Below are 13,966 nucleotides of genomic sequence, written 5' to 3' on the forward strand. Positions count from 1 at the left end.
GAAGTTAATAATATGGTCAGAAACAAATCAGCAAAAAGTAACTATCTCATTTCCTGGACATGTAGAAGAGAGAGGCAAATCTACTTGTGTTGAAATATGAATAGACAACATCTGTTTCTGATTTTCATCTCTACAGATTCTATTCTTAATCATTTGTATTTTATATTTTTATAGAGCTACAAAGAAAGATATGGCTACATATACATCAATAGCTACATACAAGTTCATATGTATAAGTATATAAAGTGAATATTATATTTTCTGAGATAACACTTCTTAAATATCAATGGCATATTAAATTCTAAAAGTCTGGAAGCCCTCACTGAAATTTGAACTTGGATCACTAGATTCGGGACCCAGAGTGATGCCCATTACTCCATGGAACCCTTATCAAGTTGACTGCTTTTTCCATTGTGAAAGAAGAGAATGCCTCAGTGGGTAGCTTTATTGTTGATGCAAAACCTATGTACCAATTGGATAGGAGTAGTAAAAGGAGTTATAATGCTATTTGTTTTTTTGGAAAGGCATCCTTCCATAAGTGTTTTAAATATGAAAGGATTTACCAGATTCTGAAAGTTATAAAATGCTGTTCGTCTTTGACTGTATAAGAATAAAACCTTAAACATTTCCAAATTGCTGCAACAGAACCTCTGACTCTGGTATAGGTGGTTCCATGGTGTAATGGTTAACCCTTTGGAATTTGAATTCAATGATCTGACTTCAAAGTTTGCTGGGCCGTTTTGTTGCTCTTGAACTACTCCACATTTGTCAGCTTTGCTGATTTATAGCACACAGCAAATGCCAGTAGGCTGAAATAGTCATTAAATTATTGTTTTCTCAATGTCTATGAGCTGTTTGCAAGTTGTAGAAACTGAAATTGTTCAATACATGTAAACCAAAGTTCTTCTCAAAATATTTAGACATTTTTAAATCACATCCTGTTTTTCTCAAACACATTTCAGAGAGCTAATTCACAACTCCACCATTTCTAACCTTCCTGTTATTGATCAGGGGAATACAGAACATTTTAATGGAGAAGCAGTCCTCAAAACAATACTAGAGGAATCAACATTGCGGTATTATTGAGATACAAGACTTGTCATTCTGATCCTTAGTCTTGAAATTGTGGAGCAAAAAGGTCCTCAGACGGATTTCCAACAGTCAATCTGTAATCATAAAACATATTCTTTTGATTAGATGTATTACAGATAGAGACTAATCTGATTTTATTTTTCACCACTTTAAACAACTCATGCTTGCTGTATAAATCAGCTATATTGTTACAGAAAAAATGAGCAAAAATCAACTATCTCAATTTCTGAATATATAGAAAAAAGAGGAAAAAATGCTCATGATTCAAATTTGGAGAGGCATCAACTCTTTGTTTTTTCACCTCTACTAGTTATGTTTAGTCATGATTTATATGTTTACATTTTCATATAGTCATAAAGACTCACACTGCTACATATGCATAAATACTTTATATAGGGTAATATTCAAAGTAAGTTCTTAAATATGACATTTTTCAAACTAAAAATTCCAACAAGTAAAGGGAAACGATGATCTTAGAGCTCACGAAGGTCCCACTGATACTTGAACACGGACCACTGGATTAAGTGTTCAGAGTGCTTACCATTACATTATGCAAGGCTTCTGTATTAGTCTGAGTTTTCCATTGTGAGAGAAGAGAATTCCTCAGTTTGCCGCTTACATGTTATTGCAAAATGATATCCCATGTGATAAGTAATATCCAACAAATTCTAATGTTATTTAACTGTTTTGCGCAACATCCTTTCCAAGCAGTTTTAAATATGCAAATGTTTACCAGAATATGAAAGTAATAAAATGCAGTTCATCTTTGTTTGTGTAATATTAAAAACGACCATATTTCCAAATTGCTGCAGCAATCTGGGTGCTTTTCGCGTGGGTGGTTCCATGGTGTAATGGTTAGCACTTTGGACTTTGAATCCAACGATCCGAGTTCAAATCTCGGTGGGGCCATTTTATAAACATATTGTGTTTTTTTTTCAAACTCATTTCAGAAGGATTAATCCAGACGTAACATTTTTAAATCTTCCATTTATTGATAATGTAAATGGGGGAATATGTATTAACAAGCATTCATCAAACCATAAGTAGAGGAATCAAAAGTGGGGTATTATTGCGATTGAAGATATACGGTTTTGATGTTAACCTTGAAACTGAAAAAGAAAACAATCTTCTCACTGATTTTCAATGGTAATTCGACAATCACAAAATACATTCATTTGATTAGACGTATCATAGGTATTAATCTTGTTTTCTCTTTCAAAATTATTAACATGTTACATGCACTGTAGAAGTTAATAATATGGTCAGAAACAAATCAGCAAAAAGTAACTATCTCATTTCCTGGACATGTAGAAGAGAGAGGCAAATCTACTTGTGTTGAAATATGAATAGACAACATCTGTTTCTGATTTTCATCTCTACAGATTCTATTCTTAATCATTTGTATTTTATATTTTTATAGAGCTACAAAGAAAGATATGGCTACATATACATCAATAGCTACATACAAGTTCATATGTATCAGTATATAAAGTGAATATTATATTTTCTGAGATAACACTTCTTAAATATCAATGGCATATTAAATTCTAAAAGTCTGGAAGCCCTCACTGAAATTTGAACTTGGATCACTAGATTCGGGACCCAGAGTGATGCCCATTACTCCATGGAACCCTTATCAAGTTGACTGCTTTTTCCATTGTGAAAGAAGAGAATGCCTCAGTGGGTAGCTTTATTGTTGATGCAAAACCTATGTACCAATTGGATAGGAGTAGTAAAAGGAGTTATAATGCTATTTGTTTTTTTGGAAAGGCATCCTTCCATAAGTGTTTTAAATATGAAAGGATTTACCAGATTCTGAAAGTTATAAAATGCTGTTCGTCTTTGACTGTATAAGAATAAAACCTTAAACATTTCCAAATTGCTGCAACAGAACCTCTGACTCTGGTATAGGTGGTTCCATGGTGTAATGGTTAACCCTTTGGAATTTGAATTCAATGATCTGACTTCAAAGTTTGCTGGGCCGTTTTGTTGCTCTTGAACTACTCCACATTTGTCAGCTTTGCTGATTTATAGCACACAGCAAATGCCAGTAGGCTGAAATAGTCATTAAATTATTGTTTTCTCAATGTCTATGAGCTGTTTGCAAGTTGTAGAAACTGAAATTGTTCAATACATGTAAACCAAAGTTCTTCTCAAAATATTTAGACATTTTTAAATCACATCCTGTTTTTCTCAAACACATTTCAGAGAGCTAATTCACAACTCCACCATTTCTAACCTTCCTGTTATTGATCAGGGGAATACAGAACATTTTAATGGAGAAGCAGTCCTCAAAACAATACTAGAGGAATCAAAATTGCGGTATTATTGAGATACAAGACTTGTCATTCTGATCCTTAGTCTTGAAATTGTGGAGCAAAAAGGTCCTCAGACGGATTTCCAACAGTCAATCTGTAATCATAAAACATATTCTTTTGATTAGATGTATTACAGATAGAGACTAATCTGATTTTATTTTTCACCACTTTAAACAACTCATGCTTGCTGTATAAATCAGCTATATTGTTACAGAAAAAATGAGCAAAAATCAACTATCTCAATTTCTGAATATATAGAAAAAAGAGGAAAAAATGCTCATGATTCAAATTTGGAGAGGCATCAACTCTTTGTTTTTTCACCTCTACTAGTTATGTTTAGTCATGATTTATATGTTTACATTTTCATATAGTCATAAAGACTCACACTGCTACATATGCATAAATACTTTATATAGGGTAATATTCAAAGTAAGTTCTTAAATATGACATTTTTCAAACTAAAAATTCCAACAAGTAAAGGGAAACGATGATCTTAGAGCTCACGAAGGTCCCACTGATACTTGAACACGGACCACTGGATTAAGTGTTCAGAGTGCTTACCATTACATTATGCAAGGCTTCTGTATTAGTCTGAGTTTTCCATTGTGAGAGAAGAGAATTCCTCAGTTTGCCGCTTACATGTTATTGCAAAATGATATCCCATGTGATAAGTAATATCCAACAAATTCTAATGTTATTTAACTGTTTTGCGCAACATCCTTTCCAAGCAGTTTTAAATATGCAAATGTTTACCAGAATATGAAAGTAATAAAATGCAGTTCATCTTTGTTTGTGTAATATTAAAAACGACCATATTTCCAAATTGCTGCAGCAATCTGGGTGCTTTTCGCGTGGGTGGTTCCATGGTGTAATGGTTAGCACTTTGGACTTTGAATCCAACGATCCGAGTTCAAATCTCGGTGGGGCCATTTTATAAACATATTGTGTTTTTTTTTCAAACTCATTTCAGAAGGATTAATCCAGACGTAACATTTTTAAATCTTCCATTTATTGATAATGTAAATGGGGGAATATGTATTAACAAGCATTCATCAAACCATAAGTAGAGGAATCAAAAGTGGGGTATTATTGCGATTGAAGATATACGGTTTTGATGTTAACCTTGAAACTGAAAAAGAAAACAATCTTCTCACTGATTTTCAATGGTAATTCGACAATCACAAAATACATTCATTTGATTAGACGTATCATAGGTATTAATCTTGTTTTCTCTTTCAAAATTATTAACATGTTACATGCACTGTAGAAGTTAATAATATGGTCAGAAACAAATCAGCAAAAAGTAACTATCTCATTTCCTGGACATGTAGAAGAGAGAGGCAAATCTACTTGTGTTGAAATATGAATAGACAACATCTGTTTCTGATTTTCATCTCTACAGATTCTATTCTTAATCATTTGTATTTTATATTTTTATAGAGCTACAAAGAAAGATATGGCTACATATACATCAATAGCTACATACAAGTTCATATGTATCAGTATATAAAGTGAATATTATATTTTCTGAGATAACACTTCTTAAATATCAATGGCATATTAAATTCTAAAAGTCTGGAAGCCCTCACTGAAATTTGAACTTGGATCACTAGATTCGGGACCCAGAGTGATGCCCATTACTCCATGGAACCCTTATCAAGTTGACTGCTTTTTCCATTGTGAAAGAAGAGAATGCCTCAGTGGGTAGCTTTATTGTTGATGCAAAACCTATGTACCAATTGGATAGGAGTAGTAAAAGGAGTTATAATGCTATTTGTTTTTTTGGAAAGGCATCCTTCCATAAGTGTTTTAAATATGAAAGGATTTACCAGATTCGGAAAGTTATAAAATGCTGTTCGTCTTTGACTGTATAAGAATAAAACCTTAAACATTTCCAAATTGCTGCAACAGAACCTCTGACTCTGGTATAGGTGGTTCCATGGTGTAATGGTTAACCCTTTGGAATTTGAATTCAATGATCTGACTTCAAAGTTTGCTGGGCCGTTTTGTTGCTCTTGAACTACTCCACATTTGTCAGCTTTGCTGATTTATAGCACACAGCAAATGCCAGTAGGCTGAAATAGTCATTAAATTATTGTTTTCTCAATGTCTATGAGCTGTTTGCAAGTTGTAGAAACTGAAATTGTTCAATACATGTAAACCAAAGTTCTTCTCAAAATATTTAGACATTTTTAAATCACATCCTGTTTTTCTCAAACACATTTCAGAGAGCTAATTCACAACTCCACCATTTCTAACCTTCCTGTTATTGATCAGGGGAATACAGAACATTTTAATGGAGAAGCAGTCCTCAAAACAATACTAGAGGAATCAAAATTGCGGTATTATTGAGATACAAGACTTGTCATTCTGATCCTTAGTCTTGAAATTGTGGAGCAAAAAGGTCCTCAGACGGATTTCCAACAGTCAATCTGTAATCATAAAACATATTCTTTTGATTAGATGTATTACAGATAGAGACTAATCTGATTTTATTTTTCACCACTTTAAACAACTCATGCTTGCTGTATAAATCAGCTATATTGTTACAGAAAAAATGAGCAAAAATCAACTATCTCAATTTCTGAATATATAGAAAAAAGAGGAAAAAATGCTCATGATTCAAATTTGGAGAGGCATCAACTCTTTGTTTTTTCACCTCTACTAGTTATGTTTAGTCATGATTTATATGTTTACATTTTCATATAGTCATAAAGACTCACACTGCTACATATGCATAAATACTTTATATAGGGTAATATTCAAAGTAAGTTCTTAAATATGACATTTTTCAAACTAAAAATTCCAACAAGTAAAGGGAAACGATGATCTTAGAGCTCACGAAGGTCCCACTGATACTTGAACACGGACCACTGGATTAAGTGTTCAGAGTGCTTACCATTACATTATGCAAGGCTTCTGTATTAGTCTGAGTTTTCCATTGTGAGAGAAGAGAATTCCTCAGTTTGCCGCTTACATGTTATTGCAAAATGATATCCCATGTGATAAGTAATATCCAACAAATTCTAATGTTATTTAACTGTTTTGCGCAACATCCTTTCCAAGCAGTTTTAAATATGCAAATGTTTACCAGAATATGAAAGTAATAAAATGCAGTTCATCTTTGTTTGTGTAATATTAAAAACGACCATATTTCCAAATTGCTGCAGCAATCTGGGTGCTTTTCGCGTGGGTGGTTCCATGGTGTAATGGTTAGCACTTTGGACTTTGAATCCAACGATCCGAGTTCAAATCTCGGTGGGGCCATTTTATAAACATATTGTGTTTTTTTTTCAAACTCATTTCAGAAGGATTAATCCAGACGTAACATTTTTAAATCTTCCATTTATTGATAATGTAAATGGGGGAATATGTATTAACAAGCATTCATCAAACCATAAGTAGAGGAATCAAAAGTGGGGTATTATTGCGATTGAAGATATACGGTTTTGATGTTAACCTTGAAACTGAAAAAGAAAACAATCTTCTCACTGATTTTCAATGGTAATTCGACAATCACAAAATACATTCATTTGATTAGACGTATCATAGGTATTAATCTTGTTTTCTCTTTCAAAATTATTAACATGTTACATGCACTGTAGAAGTTAATAATATGGTCAGAAACAAATCAGCAAAAAGTAACTATCTCATTTCCTGGACATGTAGAAGAGAGAGGCAAATCTACTTGTGTTGAAATATGAATAGACAACATCTGTTTCTGATTTTCATCTCTACAGATTCTATTCTTAATCATTTGTATTTTATATTTTTATAGAGCTACAAAGAAAGATATGGCTACATATACATCAATAGCTACATACAAGTTCATATGTATCAGTATATAAAGTGAATATTATATTTTCTGAGATAACACTTCTTAAATATCAATGGCATATTAAATTCTAAAAGTCTGGAAGCCCTCACTGAAATTTGAACTTGGATCACTAGATTCGGGACCCAGAGTGATGCCCATTACTCCATGGAACCCTTATCAAGTTGACTGCTTTTTCCATTGTGAAAGAAGAGAATGCCTCAGTGGGTAGCTTTATTGTTGATGCAAAACCTATGTACCAATTGGATAGGAGTAGTAAAAGGAGTTATAATGCTATTTGTTTTTTTGGAAAGGCATCCTTCCATAAGTGTTTTAAATATGAAAGGATTTACCAGATTCTGAAAGTTATAAAATGCTGTTCGTCTTTGACTGTATAAGAATAAAACCTTAAACATTTCCAAATTGCTGCAACAGAACCTCTGACTCTGGTATAGGTGGTTCCATGGTGTAATGGTTAACCCTTTGGAATTTGAATTCAATGATCTGACTTCAAAGTTTGCTGGGCCGTTTTGTTGCTCTTGAACTACTCCACATTTGTCAGCTTTGCTGATTTATAGCACACAGCAAATGCCAGTAGGCTGAAATAGTCATTAAATTATTGTTTTCTCAATGTCTATGAGCTGTTTGCAAGTTGTAGAAACTGAAATTGTTCAATACATGTAAACCAAAGTTCTTCTCAAAATATTTAGACATTTTTAAATCACATCCTGTTTTTCTCAAACACATTTCAGAGAGCTAATTCACAACTCCACCATTTCTAACCTTCCTGTTATTGATCAGGGGAATACAGAACATTTTAATGGAGAAGCAGTCCTCAAAACAATACTAGAGGAATCAAAATTGCGGTATTATTGAGATACAAGACTTGTCATTCTGATCCTTAGTCTTGAAATTGTGGAGCAAAAAGGTCCTCAGACGGATTTCCAACAGTCAATCTGTAATCATAAAACATATTCTTTTGATTAGATGTATTACAGATAGAGACTAATCTGATTTTATTTTTCACCACTTTAAACAACTCATGCTTGCTGTATAAATCAGCTATATTGTTACAGAAAAAATGAGCAAAAATCAACTATCTCAATTTCTGAATATATAGAAAAAAGAGGAAAAAATGCTCATGATTCAAATTTGGAGAGGCATCAACTCTTTGTTTTTTCACCTCTACTAGTTATGTTTAGTCATGATTTATATGTTTACATTTTCATATAGTCATAAAGACTCACACTGCTACATATGCATAAATACTTTATATAGGGTAATATTCAAAGTAAGTTCTTAAATATGACATTTTTCAAACTAAAAATTCCAACAAGTAAAGGGAAACGATGATCTTAGAGCTCACGAAGGTCCCACTGATACTTGAACACGGACCACTGGATTAAGTGTTCAGAGTGCTTACCATTACATTATGCAAGGCTTCTGTATTAGTCTGAGTTTTCCATTGTGAGAGAAGAGAATTCCTCAGTTTGCCGCTTACATGTTATTGCAAAATGATATCCCATGTGATAAGTAATATCCAACAAATTCTAATGTTATTTAACTGTTTTGCGCAACATCCTTTCCAAGCAGTTTTAAATATGCAAATGTTTACCAGAATATGAAAGTAATAAAATGCAGTTCATCTTTGTTTGTGTAATATTAAAAACGACCATATTTCCAAATTGCTGCAGCAATCTGGGTGCTTTTCGCGTGGGTGGTTCCATGGTGTAATGGTTAGCACTTTGGACTTTGAATCCAACGATCCGAGTTCAAATCTCGGTGGGGCCATTTTATAAACATATTGTGTTTTTTTTTCAAACTCATTTCAGAAGGATTAATCCAGACGTAACATTTTTAAATCTTCCATTTATTGATAATGTAAATGGGGGAATATGTATTAACAAGCATTCATCAAACCATAAGTAGAGGAATCAAAAGTGGGGTATTATTGCGATTGAAGATATACGGTTTTGATGTTAACCTTGAAACTGAAAAAGAAAACAATCTTCTCACTGATTTTCAATGGTAATTCGACAATCACAAAATACATTCATTTGATTAGACGTATCATAGGTATTAATCTTGTTTTCTCTTTCAAAATTATTAACATGTTACATGCACTGTAGAAGTTAATAATATGGTCAGAAACAAATCAGCAAAAAGTAACTATCTCATTTCCTGGACATGTAGAAGAGAGAGGCAAATCTACTTGTGTTGAAATATGAATAGACAACATCTGTTTCTGATTTTCATCTCTACAGATTCTATTCTTAATCATTTGTATTTTATATTTTTATAGAGCTACAAAGAAAGATATGGCTACATATACATCAATAGCTACATACAAGTTCATATGTATCAGTATATAAAGTGAATATTATATTTTCTGAGATAACACTTCTTAAATATCAATGGCATATTAAATTCTAAAAGTCTGGAAGCCCTCACTGAAATTTGAACTTGGATCACTAGATTCGGGACCCAGAGTGATGCCCATTACTCCATGGAACCCTTATCAAGTTGACTGCTTTTTCCATTGTGAAAGAAGAGAATGCCTCAGTGGGTAGCTTTATTGTTGATGCAAAACCTATGTACCAATTGGATAGGAGTAGTAAAAGGAGTTATAATGCTATTTGTTTTTTTGGAAAGGCATCCTTCCATAAGTGTTTTAAATATGAAAGGATTTACCAGATTCTGAAAGTTATAAAATGCTGTTCGTCTTTGACTGTATAAGAATAAAACCTTAAACATTTCCAAATTGCTGCAACAGAACCTCTGACTCTGGTATAGGTGGTTCCATGGTGTAATGGTTAACCCTTTGGAATTTGAATTCAATGATCTGACTTCAAAGTTTGCTGGGCCGTTTTGTTGCTCTTGAACTACTCCACATTTGTCAGCTTTGCTGATTTATAGCACACAGCAAATGCCAGTAGGCTGAAATAGTCATTAAATTATTGTTTTCTCAATGTCTATGAGCTGTTTGCAAGTTGTAGAAACTGAAATTGTTCAATACATGTAAACCAAAGTTCTTCTCAAAATATTTAGACATTTTTAAATCACATCCTGTTTTTCTCAAACACATTTCAGAGAGCTAATTCACAACTCCACCATTTCTAACCTTCCTGTTATTGATCAGGGGAATACAGAACATTTTAATGGAGAAGCAGTCCTCAAAACAATACTAGAGGAATCAAAATTGCGGTATTATTGAGATACAAGACTTGTCATTCTGATCCTTAGTCTTGAAATTGTGGAGCAAAAAGGTCCTCAGACGGATTTCCAACAGTCAATCTGTAATCATAAAACATATTCTTTTGATTAGATGTATTACAGATAGAGACTAATCTGATTTTATTTTTCACCACTTTAAACAACTCATGCTTGCTGTATAAATCAGCTATATTGTTACAGAAAAAATGAGCAAAAATCAACTATCTCAATTTCTGAATATATAGAAAAAAGAGGAAAAAATGCTCATGATTCAAATTTGGAGAGGCATCAACTCTTTGTTTTTTCACCTCTACTAGTTATGTTTAGTCATGATTTATATGTTTACATTTTCATATAGTCATAAAGACTCACACTGCTACATATGCATAAATACTTTATATAGGGTAATATTCAAAGTAAGTTCTTAAATATGACATTTTTCAAACTAAAAATTCCAACAAGTAAAGGGAAACGATGATCTTAGAGCTCACGAAGGTCCCACTGATACTTGAACACGGACCACTGGATTAAGTGTTCAGAGTGCTTACCATTACATTATGCAAGGCTTCTGTATTAGTCTGAGTTTTCCATTGTGAGAGAAGAGAATTCCTCAGTTTGCCGCTTACATGTTATTGCAAAATGATATCCCATGTGATAAGTAATATCCAACAAATTCTAATGTTATTTAACTGTTTTGCGCAACATCCTTTCCAAGCAGTTTTAAATATGCAAATGTTTACCAGAATATGAAAGTAATAAAATGCAGTTCATCTTTGTTTGTGTAATATTAAAAACGACCATATTTCCAAATTGCTGCAGCAATCTGGGTGCTTTTCGCGTGGGTGGTTCCATGGTGTAATGGTTAGCACTTTGGACTTTGAATCCAACGATCCGAGTTCAAATCTCGGTGGGGCCATTTTATAAACATATTGTGTTTTTTTTTCAAACTCATTTCAGAAGGATTAATCCAGACGTAACATTTTTAAATCTTCCATTTATTGATAATGTAAATGGGGGAATATGTATTAACAAGCATTCATCAAACCATAAGTAGAGGAATCAAAAGTGGGGTATTATTGCGATTGAAGATATACGGTTTTGATGTTAACCTTGAAACTGAAAAAGAAAACAATCTTCTCACTGATTTTCAATGGTAATTCGACAATCACAAAATACATTCATTTGATTAGACGTATCATAGGTATTAATCTTGTTTTCTCTTTCAAAATTATTAACATGTTACATGCACTGTAGAAGTTAATAATATGGTCAGAAACAAATCAGCAAAAAGTAACTATCTCATTTCCTGGACATGTAGAAGAGAGAGGCAAATCTACTTGTGTTGAAATATGAATAGACAACATCTGTTTCTGATTTTCATCTCTACAGATTCTATTCTTAATCATTTGTATTTTATATTTTTATAGAGCTACAAAGAAAGATATGGCTACATATACATCAATAGCTACATACAAGTTCATATGTATCAGTATATAAAGTGAATATTATATTTTCTGAGATAACACTTCTTAAATATCAATGGCATATTAAATTCTAAAAGTCTGGAAGCCCTCACTGAAATTTGAACTTGGATCACTAGATTCGGGACCCAGAGTGATGCCCATTACTCCATGGAACCCTTATCAAGTTGACTGCTTTTTCCATTGTGAAAGAAGAGAATGCCTCAGTGGGTAGCTTTATTGTTGATGCAAAACCTATGTACCAATTGGATAGGAGTAGTAAAAGGAGTTATAATGCTATTTGTTTTTTTGGAAAGGCATCCTTCCATAAGTGTTTTAAATATGAAAGGATTTACCAGATTCTGAAAGTTATAAAATGCTGTTCGTCTTTGACTGTATAAGAATAAAACCTTAAACATTTCCAAATTGCTGCAACAGAACCTCTGACTCTGGTATAGGTGGTTCCATGGTGTAATGGTTAACCCTTTGGAATTTGAATTCAATGATCTGACTTCAAAGTTTGCTGGGCCGTTTTGTTGCTCTTGAACTACTCCACATTTGTCAGCTTTGCTGATTTATAGCACACAGCAAATGCCAGTAGGCTGAAATAGTCATTAAATTATTGTTTTCTCAATGTCTATGAGCTGTTTGCAAGTTGTAGAAACTGAAATTGTTCAATACATGTAAACCAAAGTTCTTCTCAAAATATTTAGACATTTTTAAATCACATCCTGTTTTTCTCAAACACATTTCAGAGAGCTAATTCACAACTCCACCATTTCTAACCTTCCTGTTATTGATCAGGGGAATACAGAACATTTTAATGGAGAAGCAGTCCTCAAAACAATACTAGAGGAATCAAAATTGCGGTATTATTGAGATACAAGACTTGTCATTCTGATCCTTAGTCTTGAAATTGTGGAGCAAAAAGGTCCTCAGACGGATTTCCAACAGTCAATCTGTAATCATAAAACATATTCTTTTGATTAGATGTATTACAGATAGAGACTAATCTGATTTTATTTTTCACCACTTTAAACAACTCATGCTTGCTGTATAAATCAGCTATATTGTTACAGAAAAAATGAGCAAAAATCAACTATCTCAATTTCTGAATATATAGAAAAAAGAGGAAAAAATGCTCATGATTCAAATTTGGAGAGGCATCAACTCTTTGTTTTTTCACCTCTACTAGTTATGTTTAGTCATGATTTATATGTTTACATTTTCATATAGTCATAAAGACTCACACTGCTACATATGCATAAATACTTTATATAGGGTAATATTCAAAGTAAGTTCTTAAATATGACATTTTTCAAACTAAAAATTCCAACAAGTAAAGGGAAACGATGATCTTAGAGCTCACGAAGGTCCCACTGATACTTGAACACGGACCACTGGATTAAGTGTTCAGAGTGCTTACCATTACATTATGCAAGGCTTCTGTATTAGTCTGAGTTTTCCATTGTGAGAGAAGAGAATTCCTCAGTTTGCCGCTTACATGTTATTGCAAAATGATATCCCATGTGATAAGTAATATCCAACAAATTCTAATGTTATTTAACTGTTTTGCGCAACATCCTTTCCAAGCAGTTTTAAATATGCAAATGTTTACCAGAATATGAAAGTAATAAAATGCAGTTCATCTTTGTTTGTGTAATATTAAAAACGACCATATTTCCAAATTGCTGCAGCAATCTGGGTGCTTTTCGCGTGGGTGGTTCCATGGTGTAATGGTTAGCACTTTGGACTTTGAATCCAACGATCCGAGTTCAAATCTCGGTGGGGCCATTTTATAAACATATTGTGTTTTTTTTTCAAACTCATTTCAGAAGGATTAATCCAGACGTAACATTTTTAAATCTTCCATTTATTGATAATGTAAATGGGGGAATATGTATTAACAAGCATTCATCAAACCATAAGTAGAGGAATCAAAAGTGGGGTATTATTGCGATTGAAGATATACGGTTTTGATGTTAACCTTGAAACTGAAAAAGAAAACAATCTTCTCACTGATTTTCAATGGTAATTCGACAATCACAAAATACATTCATTTGATTAGA

The 13,966-nt window shown here is 32.9% G+C and overlaps 6 non-coding genes across 6 annotated transcripts; all 6 read left to right on the forward strand.

Moving 5' to 3' along the window:
* Positions 1 to 1,929: 1,929 nt before the first annotated feature.
* Positions 1,930 to 2,001, forward strand: TRNAQ-UUG (transfer RNA glutamine (anticodon UUG)). The gene has a single exon. It is a non-coding gene; the product is annotated as a tRNA-Gln (tRNA).
* A 2,266-nt stretch (positions 2,002 to 4,267) lies between these two features.
* On the forward strand, positions 4,268 to 4,339 carry TRNAQ-UUG (transfer RNA glutamine (anticodon UUG)). The gene has a single exon. It is a non-coding gene; the product is annotated as a tRNA-Gln (tRNA).
* A 2,266-nt stretch (positions 4,340 to 6,605) lies between these two features.
* Positions 6,606 to 6,677, forward strand: TRNAQ-UUG (transfer RNA glutamine (anticodon UUG)). The gene has a single exon. It is a non-coding gene; the product is annotated as a tRNA-Gln (tRNA).
* A 2,266-nt stretch (positions 6,678 to 8,943) lies between these two features.
* TRNAQ-UUG (transfer RNA glutamine (anticodon UUG)) lies at positions 8,944 to 9,015 on the forward strand. Its single transcript has one exon. It is a non-coding gene; the product is annotated as a tRNA-Gln (tRNA).
* A 2,266-nt stretch (positions 9,016 to 11,281) lies between these two features.
* TRNAQ-UUG (transfer RNA glutamine (anticodon UUG)) lies at positions 11,282 to 11,353 on the forward strand. The gene has a single exon. It is a non-coding gene; the product is annotated as a tRNA-Gln (tRNA).
* Positions 11,354 to 13,619: 2,266 nt separating this feature from the next.
* On the forward strand, positions 13,620 to 13,691 carry TRNAQ-UUG (transfer RNA glutamine (anticodon UUG)). Its single transcript has one exon. It is a non-coding gene; the product is annotated as a tRNA-Gln (tRNA).
* The last annotated feature ends 275 nt before the right edge of the window (positions 13,692 to 13,966 follow it).

This window comes from Pleurodeles waltl, chromosome 2_1, assembly GCF_031143425.1.
Source record: "Pleurodeles waltl isolate 20211129_DDA chromosome 2_1, aPleWal1.hap1.20221129, whole genome shotgun sequence".
Lineage (NCBI taxonomy): Eukaryota > Metazoa > Chordata > Amphibia > Caudata > Salamandridae > Pleurodeles > Pleurodeles waltl.